At 48.7% G+C, this 11286-nt stretch overlaps 1 pseudogene; it reads right to left on the reverse strand.

Moving 5' to 3' along the window:
• Window positions 1-551: 551 nt before the first annotated feature.
• On the reverse strand, window positions 552-718 carry LOC148810245 (U2 spliceosomal RNA; annotated as a pseudogene).
• Window positions 719-11286: the final 10568 nt, after the last annotated feature.

Consider the following 11286-nt stretch of genomic DNA (forward strand, 5'->3'; position numbering starts at 1 on the left):
CACACGTCCTCATGTCACCTTCAGGCCTTTTTGGTAAATCGTACAGCCACGGTTAGGCCACGTACTGCATGAAATTGGCCAAAAAGGCCGAGAAGTGATGCCCCAAAAGGCGGACCGCTGGCGCACAGTGGTGCAGGCTGACTCCTCTGGAGCCCGGTACACACTCAGCTGCCGGCCGCCTGGACAACAACTGAAGCCGCAGGGGGGGGCTCCAGCCTCCTTAGCTTAGGCCCCTTCCACCACCAGCAGCTGTGCCGAGCGAGCTGCAAGCGAAAACAGACCGTCAGCACCTGCGGGCAAAGGCAAGGGGCAGCTCTCTCTGGGGAGGGGGACATGCACTGCACCACACCACACCTGCCTTCCTAAAAAAAAAGATTATACATTTTTGGGGGGAAAACGCATAGGAGCTGAAAAGGGGGCCTGCCTGCTTGCCAAGAAAGTTGAGACGCGAGAAAGTGCACAGAGGGAGGACGGAAAAGGAGACAGAGACATGGAGAGAGAGACACAGACGGACGTGGGATGAGACTCGAGCAGAAGGAGCTCCAGTCCACCTTGCTTGCATTCCCGGAGGCGCTGCAATACCGGGCCGATGTGTGGAGAGGACGGCGCAAGCTCCTGATCCAGCTCCCTGTTCCAAAAGCGGTTTAATATGTAGTCCCCCGATGGGGGACGTATCAAGATATTAAACTGATAAGAACATTTTTTTTTTACAAAATATACTTTATTTCCATAATACATCTCAAAAAAGGAAACATTCTCACAAATAATATACATAGCATGCAGTAAAAAAACTTTTTGAACAGCGGTGATTGTCCGTTATCAATCTATGCAAGTGGATGACGGGGACGGATTTGTGCAATTAAAGAGTCCCTCCAAGCCCTACCACTTGCTTGTGTCCGTTAGTCCCTGTACAGGGCCCAAAGTCCTTTCCAGTACATCATCCTCCTTCTGAGGTTTGCCAGGATCTTCTCCAGCTCTCTTGCTCCCCACTCTGCTGTGCCAGATGAGAGTGTTCCTTGCATCCCACAGGCCTTTTTTTGTAAGGGACAGTAGTAGCCAGAGTAGGAACTGCGTCCCCTTGTCCAATCCAGTTGGTGCCAGCCCAAGCAGAATGTACTGGTAACAGAGCACAGCTCCCACTCCCAGGAGTTGCATGGTGTTGTCCATTCTGCCCCACACTGCCTTGGAGAAGGGGCAGCTCCAGAACACATGCTCCTGAGTCTCCTCGACGAAACACGTGTCCCGGGGGCAATGCGGATTCCTGGTAAGCGAGTGTCTGTAGAGGACCTCTCTGGTGGCCAGTCTCTTGTGTACGGCCATCCAGTTGAGGTCCTTCAGTTGATTGTCCAGTTCTTTAGGCTGCGTCCTTTCCCAGACTTGTCTGGGAACTTGCAGCCTTTCGTCGGCGACCAGATGCCCCCTCACCTCTTTGTACAGGGCTCTGTGGTTGGTGCAGAGCTCCGGCTGTCTCGTGGCCTCGTACCTCCTGCTCCACTTGACAGCGTGGGTGTAGAACTTCGGTCGCCTCTCTGCCTTGGGCCCAGTGTTTGACCACTTAACCAGGTGCCTCATCGGGATGGAGAGCTACAGTCTGACAAAGTACTGGTACTTATGGCCAATGGGCTCTTGCAGCACCTGACAAAGGTTGCAGAAAAAGATGCAGTCGAGTTTCAGGGGGAAATGTGGAACTCAGTTGCACTCATGAGTTTCAAATTGACAAATAATGATTTTAGGAGTTCAACAGTCTGACGGCAGAAAAGAGAAGTTCAAGGGTAAAAGAAAAGCCATCCAATCACCACACAAATGTTACACTAAAAATCATATTTCCAATGCAAACGCAAATATGCCTTTCAACTTTATACATTATATGGTACAGATTCATAACTGCCATCGCTTCATGTCTCCTTCCTTTTCCTGAGGAAATTTCTCTACCCCCTTCCTCGACTGGCTGGCACATCTGGTTCCTCGTGATGTACTCGTACCTGCCGCCCTAGACGAAGCTGAAGATCATCCCTTGCAGCGCTCATCTGAGTCTGGCCGGCAGTGGGTACACCACCGCCAGGTAAACCAAAGCCAGCAGGATGTCGTCACTTTCCCTGTGTAGGACAGCGACCGCGTTTTCCACAGACCCAGCTTCTCGTTCACCTTGGCGATTCTCTCGGTCCAGTTGCTGGTCTCATTGTTCTGGCTCTAAAAGGAAACACTCAGTATTTTGAGGAGCTCCGTGCAGAGCTCGAGACCCTCCGGCGCCGTCATCCTGTCCTTCCAGTCTTCTTATCCGAAGAAGATAAGAACTGATAAGAACAGATTTTTTTTTACAAAACTTTTATTCAAAACACAGCAAAATCATCACGTCAGTCACACCTCACCATACAGTCTCAAGAGGGCAAATAACATTTTCACAATTCAACAATCAATACATGAAATCACAAATCAAAAAGATTCTTCCATTTTTCCTTTGCGGCAAAGTAACCCCACCTCCAAACATCCCTTAGAACCCTCCCTCGCACCATCCCCTTAACCCTCTCCACCACCCGTTTCACAGACCACACAACATTCCGCTTGGCTAGCTCTTCTCTTGAATCCCACACCACCTGTTTTACTAGACTAACAAACAACCAACCCAAAATCCCACTGTACATGGAACATGGGTACACCTAAACCCCCATCGAACTACATCAAAGGACAGAACAAAGGAAGAAGGCGAATTCAGCAAAATATCATGACAATTCTCCCATACTTCTTGAACAAAATTACACTCCCAGAAAGCATGCCGCACAGTCTCCTCCCCTGAGAACCCCTCTGTTGGACAGTTTTTAATCTTAGATAACTTATGCCTATACAACACTTGCCGTAATGGCAACCTGTCATGGACTATTCGCCAGTTCAAGTCCATCAATCCATGGTCCAAACCTTTAGGCTGCACTCGGGCTCACACATCCCAACGGTGCCCAACACTGCCAGGTTAACCATTTTAGCCCCCATTACCAAACTATACAGCTGCTTGTGACTTTCGCGAACGTCCCTGTCCTCAAAGGGAAAAAGCTCCCTCCTCATCTCCCGTGCTCTCCCATAATGGACTCAAGCAGGAGCAGCATGTGGCCTTACATTCATCCACCCATACACAGACCTCATACATGCCTCAAACCACAAACACACAAAACTCTTAAACCACCCCTCAACCCCACCACCAAGGACTTTACACAGCCCTGAAAAGAAACTACAATCTAGTTTCAGCAGCAAATCTGGAACCCCCCACCCTCCCTCACTAACATCCATGTACATAATATCCCTCTCAATGTATTCATACTTCCCTCCCCACGTAAACTCAAAAACCATCCGGGTCAGCAGTCTCCTGAATGTCTTCGGCAGTGGATACACATAAGCCAGATACACCAAGGCAGGCAGTACGTCAGCCTTCAACACAACCACCTTCCCCACAAAGGATAACCTGGAGGGGAGTAGTTACCTATACCAGCATTGCTCAAGAACTCTTCTATGTTGGCCGCATCCTGTGGTGGGCCTTCGTAACTACTTGTGCTACTCGGGGAGCTAGGAGACCAGGCGAGGCTTTTGCTGACCTCCGTTCCACCCCCTAACTCTCCTATATCCCCCCAATTCCCACTCCCTGGGCCTGGGGATTCCAAGTTAGCGCCTTCTCCTTGCACACCCCCTCACCTTCTACTACCTTGGATATTAACCTGGGAGGCGAGAGCGACTCCCCTCCAGCTTTCTCCTTCAACTTCCACTTCCATTTTTTCTTTTTTCCTATCACCAGTTCAAAACCATCTCCCTCCCCTCCTTCCTCTTCTACTATACTGCCATCTTCACTCATTTCAGACTCTCACTGACTCCCACTCCCTTCCCCCTCCTCCTCCCTTAACCCCTCCTTTCCACTGACTTCCACCCCACTCCCCCCCTGCCCCTTACAAGTTCACTTGCCTCCTCCCCATCCCTTCCACCTACAGCTATGCCTTCCCCTACCTCACTCCCCTCTCCTCCACTAACATCTTGACTTCCTCCCCTCTATCTCTACCTGACTCACCCCTTTCTGGCTTACCAGCCTCCTCCCTTACATTTCTCTCAACCACACTCTCTTTCTTGCCCCCCGCCCCACCAGTCTTTCCCGCACCCCCAGCATCCTGTCTTCTGTCCTCCTCCTCTTCTTCTGCCTCTTCATCAACTGGGAATTGCTCCAAATACCTATTATGAAGAACTATTACCTGTTCCGGTTGTCGGTCCCAACAGTCCTTAAACAGGTGCTCAGCTTCATTACATAAGGAACACCTTGGCCCTTATCACACAGTCCCTTATCTCGTGCTCCTCCCCCCTGCATCTCCGGCAAATCATCTTATTACATTCTGCCGCCAAATGGCCACCACATCTTCGGCACAATCTCGGCTGTCCTGCATAAAATAGAAACACCTGATTGGATCCCAAAAAGTTTGCCGGTGGATGTCTAAAACCACCCCTCGACATGTCATCCGTCCGGAATCTGTACTGCCAGTGGCCAGTCCAGATCCCCAGACCGTCTTGCACCCTCTGTGCCTCACTCAGGATGTCTACATACCGATGCAAGAAGGCATATAAATCCGTTTCTGGCACAAGAGGCCAGAAAAAGCCGTAAAGATGCATAACTTTTGCATAAAGCCACATTAAAAAGCTGTAAAGATGCATAACTTTGCACACAAAACACCTCTTTCAGATCCAGAACTTGCTTCAATACATGCTGGGAGAAGTCCTCCCTCCCCAACATCAAACCAACATCTCCCAGCCATCTAAACTGGAGAGTGTTCTTCAGTCCAGGCCTGAGGCCGGCTTCCATGTCCAGCAAAAGCAAAAAAAAGAAAACCCCAAAGATAGCAAGAAACTCACCTGGCACTCTGAACAAGCGCCCGTCCTTCTCCGGGAGTCCTTGGAAGCGTCCAAACCCAAAAAGAAGAAAAGAATAATCCAAGCAGAAGAAGCAAATCCAACACAAGAAAATCTTTTGGCACAGGCCGACTGCCCTGGAGCCTGGAACTTGCGCAGCTGCCGGCCTCCCTGCAGCCAGAGGCCTGCCGCCGGACTCTGCTCCCCCTCTCTCTTGCCTGCCTGCCTGCCTGCCTGCCTGCCAGTCCCGGGTGGGGTCCCTGCTCTTTGATCTTCTGTCAACGGCCCGACAAAGACCACAGCCACGGGGGGTGCCAGCCTCCTGCTCTAACAGCCAGTCTCCCCCACACACAGAGCCAGTTCAGATCTTTCAGTAGATTATCTAACTTTGCCGGTTGAATTTGAAGCCACACCTCCTTTGTTACTCCAGGGACAGCATTGCTGCTCTCCCTCCTTACTAGCTTGTACATCTGCCTCTGCCTCAGTGTAGTCAGCCCTTCCCTCACTGCCTGATCAGACTTTAGCCAGTGTACTGCCTATAATGCCATGGCAATTGTTCCGCTTTAGGAGTGACGTTTGTCCATGTCACCAGATGTCTCATTACTGGTGCAAACCAAAGATGCTCAAAGGAGCTGCAGTTATGTGACGGGTTCTCATGCAATTATGTACATACTGTACACTGGAAATAAAGATACAGTCCAGTTTTAAAGGGATGTCTGGCATTTCTTTCCTCCATCCTCTAACAGTCGGTACATGTCTCTTCGCTTAATATACTCATATTTTCACCCCCACATAAAAGTGAAGACTGTCTTGACTACGTCTCTCTGGAGGCGAGCTGGCATAGGATACACCACTGCTAGGTGGAAAAGCAATGGCATGACATCTTTCTTTAGTACCAGAACTTTCCCTATGAAGGACAGCGATCTTGTTTGCCATCTCCCCAATTTCTCTTTCACCTTTCTCAGACGTTTCTCCCAGTTTAATTTTACCATACTTTCCTTATGAAACTGTACTCCTAGCACCCTCACTGGGGTTTGTCATAACTGTTAATCCACCTATCGCCTCAGTTCTATCTCTCCATGTTCTATAATATTGAATTGTACTTTTGCTTTTATTCGACATAGAACCCGTGCCCTTTGCAAATCCCTTCTCTATGCTTAGTGCCCTTTGCAGACTTCCTTCTGTACTAAGGAACAGGGTGATGTCGTCCACATAGGCCCCTACTTTGACTTCATGTCCTCCACTTCCAGGGACCAGAACCCCACGCACGCCTGGGTCTTTCCGGATTCACTCTAAAATGGGTTCAGCATATGCGATGTACAACAAAGGGGATAGCGGACAACCTTGACGCACTCCACATTTAACCGGTATTCCTCCGCCTAACCTGCCATTAACACACACCCTAGTTTCCACCTTCCTATAGAATGTTTGTAACCAAGTGACGAATTTCTTATTACCCCCATTCTTCTCAGTGTCTCCCATAGGACAGCATGGTTCACCCTGTCAAAGGCTTTGTTTTGGTTCAAGTTCACCAACATTAATGGCAGTTTTCTATCTTCAACCGATTCCAGCGTGTCTCTGATCAGCTGCAAATTCCAACTTATTTTCCTACCTGCAACTCCTCAACTCTGGTTTCCCTGCACTAGAAACACCATTACCTTCTTCAGTCTTCGTCCCAGTATCTTTAATCTGCACATTACAGTTGTAACGGCCTCCAATTATCTAGGCTAGTCTTGTCCCCTTTCTTTTATAAATCAGAGCCAATATCCTAGTTCTCATAGTTGGCCCCATCACACCCTGTTCCAAAATTTCAGTAAATACCTCTGACAGCATTGGCTCCAACCTTTCCCAAAACATCACATAAAGCTCGGTTGGTAACCCATCCACCCCAGGGACTGTGCCCTTCTGCAACCCTTCCAGTGCCTCCTTCATTTCTACAGTTGTTATTGGGCCGTCCAATCCTTCCTCCCCATCTAACTTCACACTCACACCAGTCATCAACCTGTCGCGCATGCCAATACCCACCTTTATTCATGCAAACAGTTCAGTGTAGTTTTCAGTAGCACAGTCCAACATTCCTGCTTTGTCCTCGACTAATCTCCCTCCCTTCTTCAGAAGACCATTACAGTGGTCTCCTGCTGCGCTCTCACCGAGCCAAACAACAGGGGTGAGCATTGTTCCTCTCCTTCCATTCGTGTACCTCTCAGCCTGAAAAGATGGTCCTTGGCCCACTGGAGCCATTTTGTTCTGAGAGTTGTCCTGACTTTGGATTACTTTCTGCCCTGCACGTTTGGTCCCGGTCGATCACATAAGCTAGTACTCCTTTCAGGCAGTTCACCAACACCTTGGCTATTAGCTTGCAATCCACACAGAGCAATTACAACGACCTCCAGTTCTTTAGGTCCGTTGCTGACCCTTTCTTGTACAGCAGCGTGAGGATGCTTTCCCTCATCGAGTCGCTCATGATCTTTCTACAGAAGATTTCTTCCGTCACCCGCATCAAAATGGGCCCTACAACATCCCAGAATGTGCGGTAGAATTCAGCGGGTAGCCCGTCTCTACCTGGAACCTTACCTAGCTTCATGCTTAGTAAAGCATCACCAAGTTCTTTCAGGCTGATTGGCACCTCCAGGTGCTCCTGGGCCTTTTTGGGTATCTGTGCCACGATGTTATCTAATAACGTTGTCCCTATGAGTTCATCTACTGGCTTTTGGGAAAAGAGAAGCTTATAATAGTTCCTCACTGCTTCCAACATCTCATCGCTACCAGGTACTATCCTCCCCAATTGGGTCTGGATGCCTGCCATCACTTTCCGCCTTTGCCTCTGCCGTATTTGGCAGAAGAAGAAGCTGGAGCATGTTTCATGTGCTTGTAAGTACTCCACATGAGCTCTAAACAGGTACTTTTTTGCCTTTTGTTCATAATAACCTCGTAGTTTAGCTTTTGCCGTTGAAATAGCCTCCAAACTCACCACCGTGCCCTTATTACACTGAGAATATAAGCTATTCAGTTCTTCCTGCAGCTTCCTACCCTTCTGCCAGTCTCACTTGAGTCTTACTAAGAAGTAAGCTCTCAACTCCCCCCTAATCTTCTTCTTCAACTGCTTCCACCAGTCAATCAGGGAGATACCTTGCTTTCTCTCCTTCCACCACTTACACAGTTTAGATCTCATTAGACTGACATACTCTGCTTCCTTCAGAGTCTCTGTGTTCAGTTTCCACACCCCACATCCAAACTGATTGTTTAAATGTGGAAAGTGAATCTCCACCTGGGCATGGTCTGAAAACCCAACTGGCTGCACCACCACCTTCTCAGCAAGTGCCGCCTGTGAAACAAAAACATAGTCAAGGCGTTTTGCAGTGCCCTGAGCGCTCCTCCACGTGGCCCCGGCTTTCCCCTTTGCTGTCCGAAAGGCACAGTCAAAAAGGCCAAACTGAGATAAAAGGAGGTTAAGCTGACTCGCCCTTCTTGTCCTGGAGATCGACGTTAAAATCCCCTCTTATAACAATCCAATTGTTAGTCAGGCAGACGGGGTCTTTAAAGAAGTCTGCCCATAAAGTGCCATTGCCAGGGCACACACACACACACACACACACACACACACACACACACACACACACTGGAAGCTACTAACACCAAAACAAATATCGAAAACCAACACTCTCCCAGGCACTACATTCTCACATCTTTCTACCATACAATCGTTATTACCTAGTAAGTTTCCTATGCCAGAGGAATGGACTCCACCAATATTCCACCGTGAGTCTCCTCTATCCCACTCCCGTGTAAACTGTAGAACATCACTCTCATCTTTTAAGTGGACCTCCTGCAGCAGACAGATGTCAAAGCACATCGTTGTCAGGTAAGTGAACACCGCCGTCCTCTTAAACGTGTTCCTTAACCCACGTACATTTAATGTTAGGATCTTCAGCATTAGGGTTTTAACAAGGACTCTGAGTACTGGCATAGGAACGGCATCAGCTCCATATAAGCCTGACGCACAGCCACCCCTCTTTGCCTCCTTAAAAACAGACTTTCTATCCCCCCACCCATTCACAACCCACTGTCACCCCCATGAGCGCCTTCATTCCACGGTGAAAACTTGACGCCCGGGTTGGGTACTGCATGTTCCCATTCTTCCATGCACAGCGTTCTAGGAACTGCACAGGAGCTTCCAAAGTCTTCCCCACCATGTTAGCATGTCTTTGGACCCCGTTCTCAAACATTTCCTTAAATTCACCTTTATCCTCTAGCTAGTCTTTAACTAGATCCACCAGTAACACCTTCTTATTGATTGCCTCCATCCGATTGAGCCCCTCTAGTGTTGTAATTTCCCCACCAAAATGCCCACACTGCAACGCAATCCCTGCCCGAGATACCAGTTACTCATCAAAGTGCAACCACTAAATTCAGTCTTTGGCCAAACTAACTTATTGGCCTTTTCGTCCCATTTACAGTAAGCCTTGAACCTCAAGGGTACCTCCGCAAATATACAGACCTCAGACTATTCTCTCTGCCGGATAACCTGTGGCTGCATACATTCTTCCAGGGCCTCTGCCAAAACCAGTGTCTCTTCAGTTTCTGGAATGCAAGATCTAGAAGACACTTCCAGCCCTGACATGGGTTCCTGCTACACTCTCAGACCCCTGTGATGAGCCATCGGTCTGGGCCAGCGAATCTTCAGCCATCTCCCCCAAAAATTCCAAGGGCCCTTTGCCCGGTTTCTTCACTAAAGAAGACGTGTGGCCTGCTGCCTTCCTTTTCCCAGTCTTCTTGATGATGGTGGTGTCCATGTCCCCCTCGTCTTCCATATTATCTGCCCAATTACACTCTTTTCTCCACAGGGTCAAGACTTGGTTCTTCCACCATCGCCTGCAAACACTCCAGTGGGTCGTGCGTGACTCCCATGTCTTCCCTCTCTGCACCAGCTGGATCTGAAGCTTCTGTTTGGCCGTGGTGATCTTCCTCAAAGGTGAGTTCTGCCGTCGTCTGCCTGCAGCTTGTCTCGTTACGCTCCTGTCACTCTCTCCTGGTTCCATCTCCTCCACGATGGTGTCACCAGCACAGACACCGGCTTCTCGATTGGCACAGCTGCAGGGTCCTTCACGTGACGAGCCGAGGACGTGCTTGCTGTAGGTGTGCTGCCAGTGACAGCAGCAGCTTGTAGACATGCCCAGAGCCCCCACACAAATTGCATTTGGGCTCAGATCTGCATGTCAGTGCACTGTGACCTACTTCATCGCATTTCCTGCACACCTGGACCTTGCAGTCCGAAGCATAATGACCTCTCTGCCCATAACGCCTACATTCAAAATGTTGCTCTGGGTAATACAGGTAATACAGGTAGCCTCTTTTAACCCCAATTGTAAAGGACACAGGGTGGTGTAAAAGCCTGTCCTCTGCTTTGGGGTCAGCTGTGAAGCGAACCATGTACTTTCTCTTCCTGTTCCATATTTTCTTCCTGTCAAGTATCTTTATCCCAGTATCCTGCACATCCAAAAACCTTTTTAGGAAGTTCACAATGTCATCTTTGAACATGAACATGTCATAGGGGCTAAACATATGGACCCATAAGGGCCTCAGCTCACGAGCAAACAGTGTGAAGAAAGATGTGAAGATGGGGGTTTAAATTTAATCCTTTCTGTATGTGGTTTAGACTTCTAAGTCACAAGCTGGGGTTTATGGCAGGAAAGGGGGTTAACTGATAAGGATTGCAGATGCAAGCTAGGAACCCCCCTGGGTGTAATCTTAAACTGACCATTTGGCCAGGACATTGTAAACTGGCCAAATACCATGAACCCCCCTCTTTACCATCAGACCGAGTGACATCAGAAATGGAGAAGAAGACACTATATAACCCAAAAGTTTGTACCAGTACGGGGAATAATACTTCGGTTTTGTTGTTTCTTGCGGGAAACAAGACTCCGGCTTTATTGTTCCTTGCATGCAATAAACTCATCTGTTTTACTTCATCTCGGGATCAAGAACCTTATTCCTTCTGTTACAACAAGTGGCTCGAGTAAAAAATTTACAAAAGGCTCTTCTTGTCTACGTGCAGTCAGTATGGACCACACCTTCACACACGGGTCAGGAGATGACAGTGAAAGATCGAAAATGTTCTTACCCAGGAAGCTCTGGAGGCAATAAACATCTTCCGGTTGCAAGGGCAGGTACTTGAAGATAATGTTGTCCTCAAAGGCATCCCTCTCAAAGTCCTTTTCGAAAGCTTCTTTCCGTAGCACGAAACATACCATGTACCTTGGCTTTGCATTCTTGATGGCCGAAGTCTTCTCCATTTTCAGCAGTATGGCCGGAATCCTCTCCCCCACAAAAAAGTCTAGAAACTCAAGCTGCGGTCAGGCCACGCACTTGGGATCTTCGCCAAAAGAGCGAGAAGCGATGCCCGATACTGTT

Source organism: Atractosteus spatula, unplaced genomic scaffold (assembly GCF_055471065.1).
Source record: "Atractosteus spatula isolate fAtrSpa1 unplaced genomic scaffold, fAtrSpa1.hap1 Scaffold_10, whole genome shotgun sequence".
Classification (NCBI taxonomy): Eukaryota; Metazoa; Chordata; class Actinopteri; order Semionotiformes; family Lepisosteidae; genus Atractosteus; species Atractosteus spatula.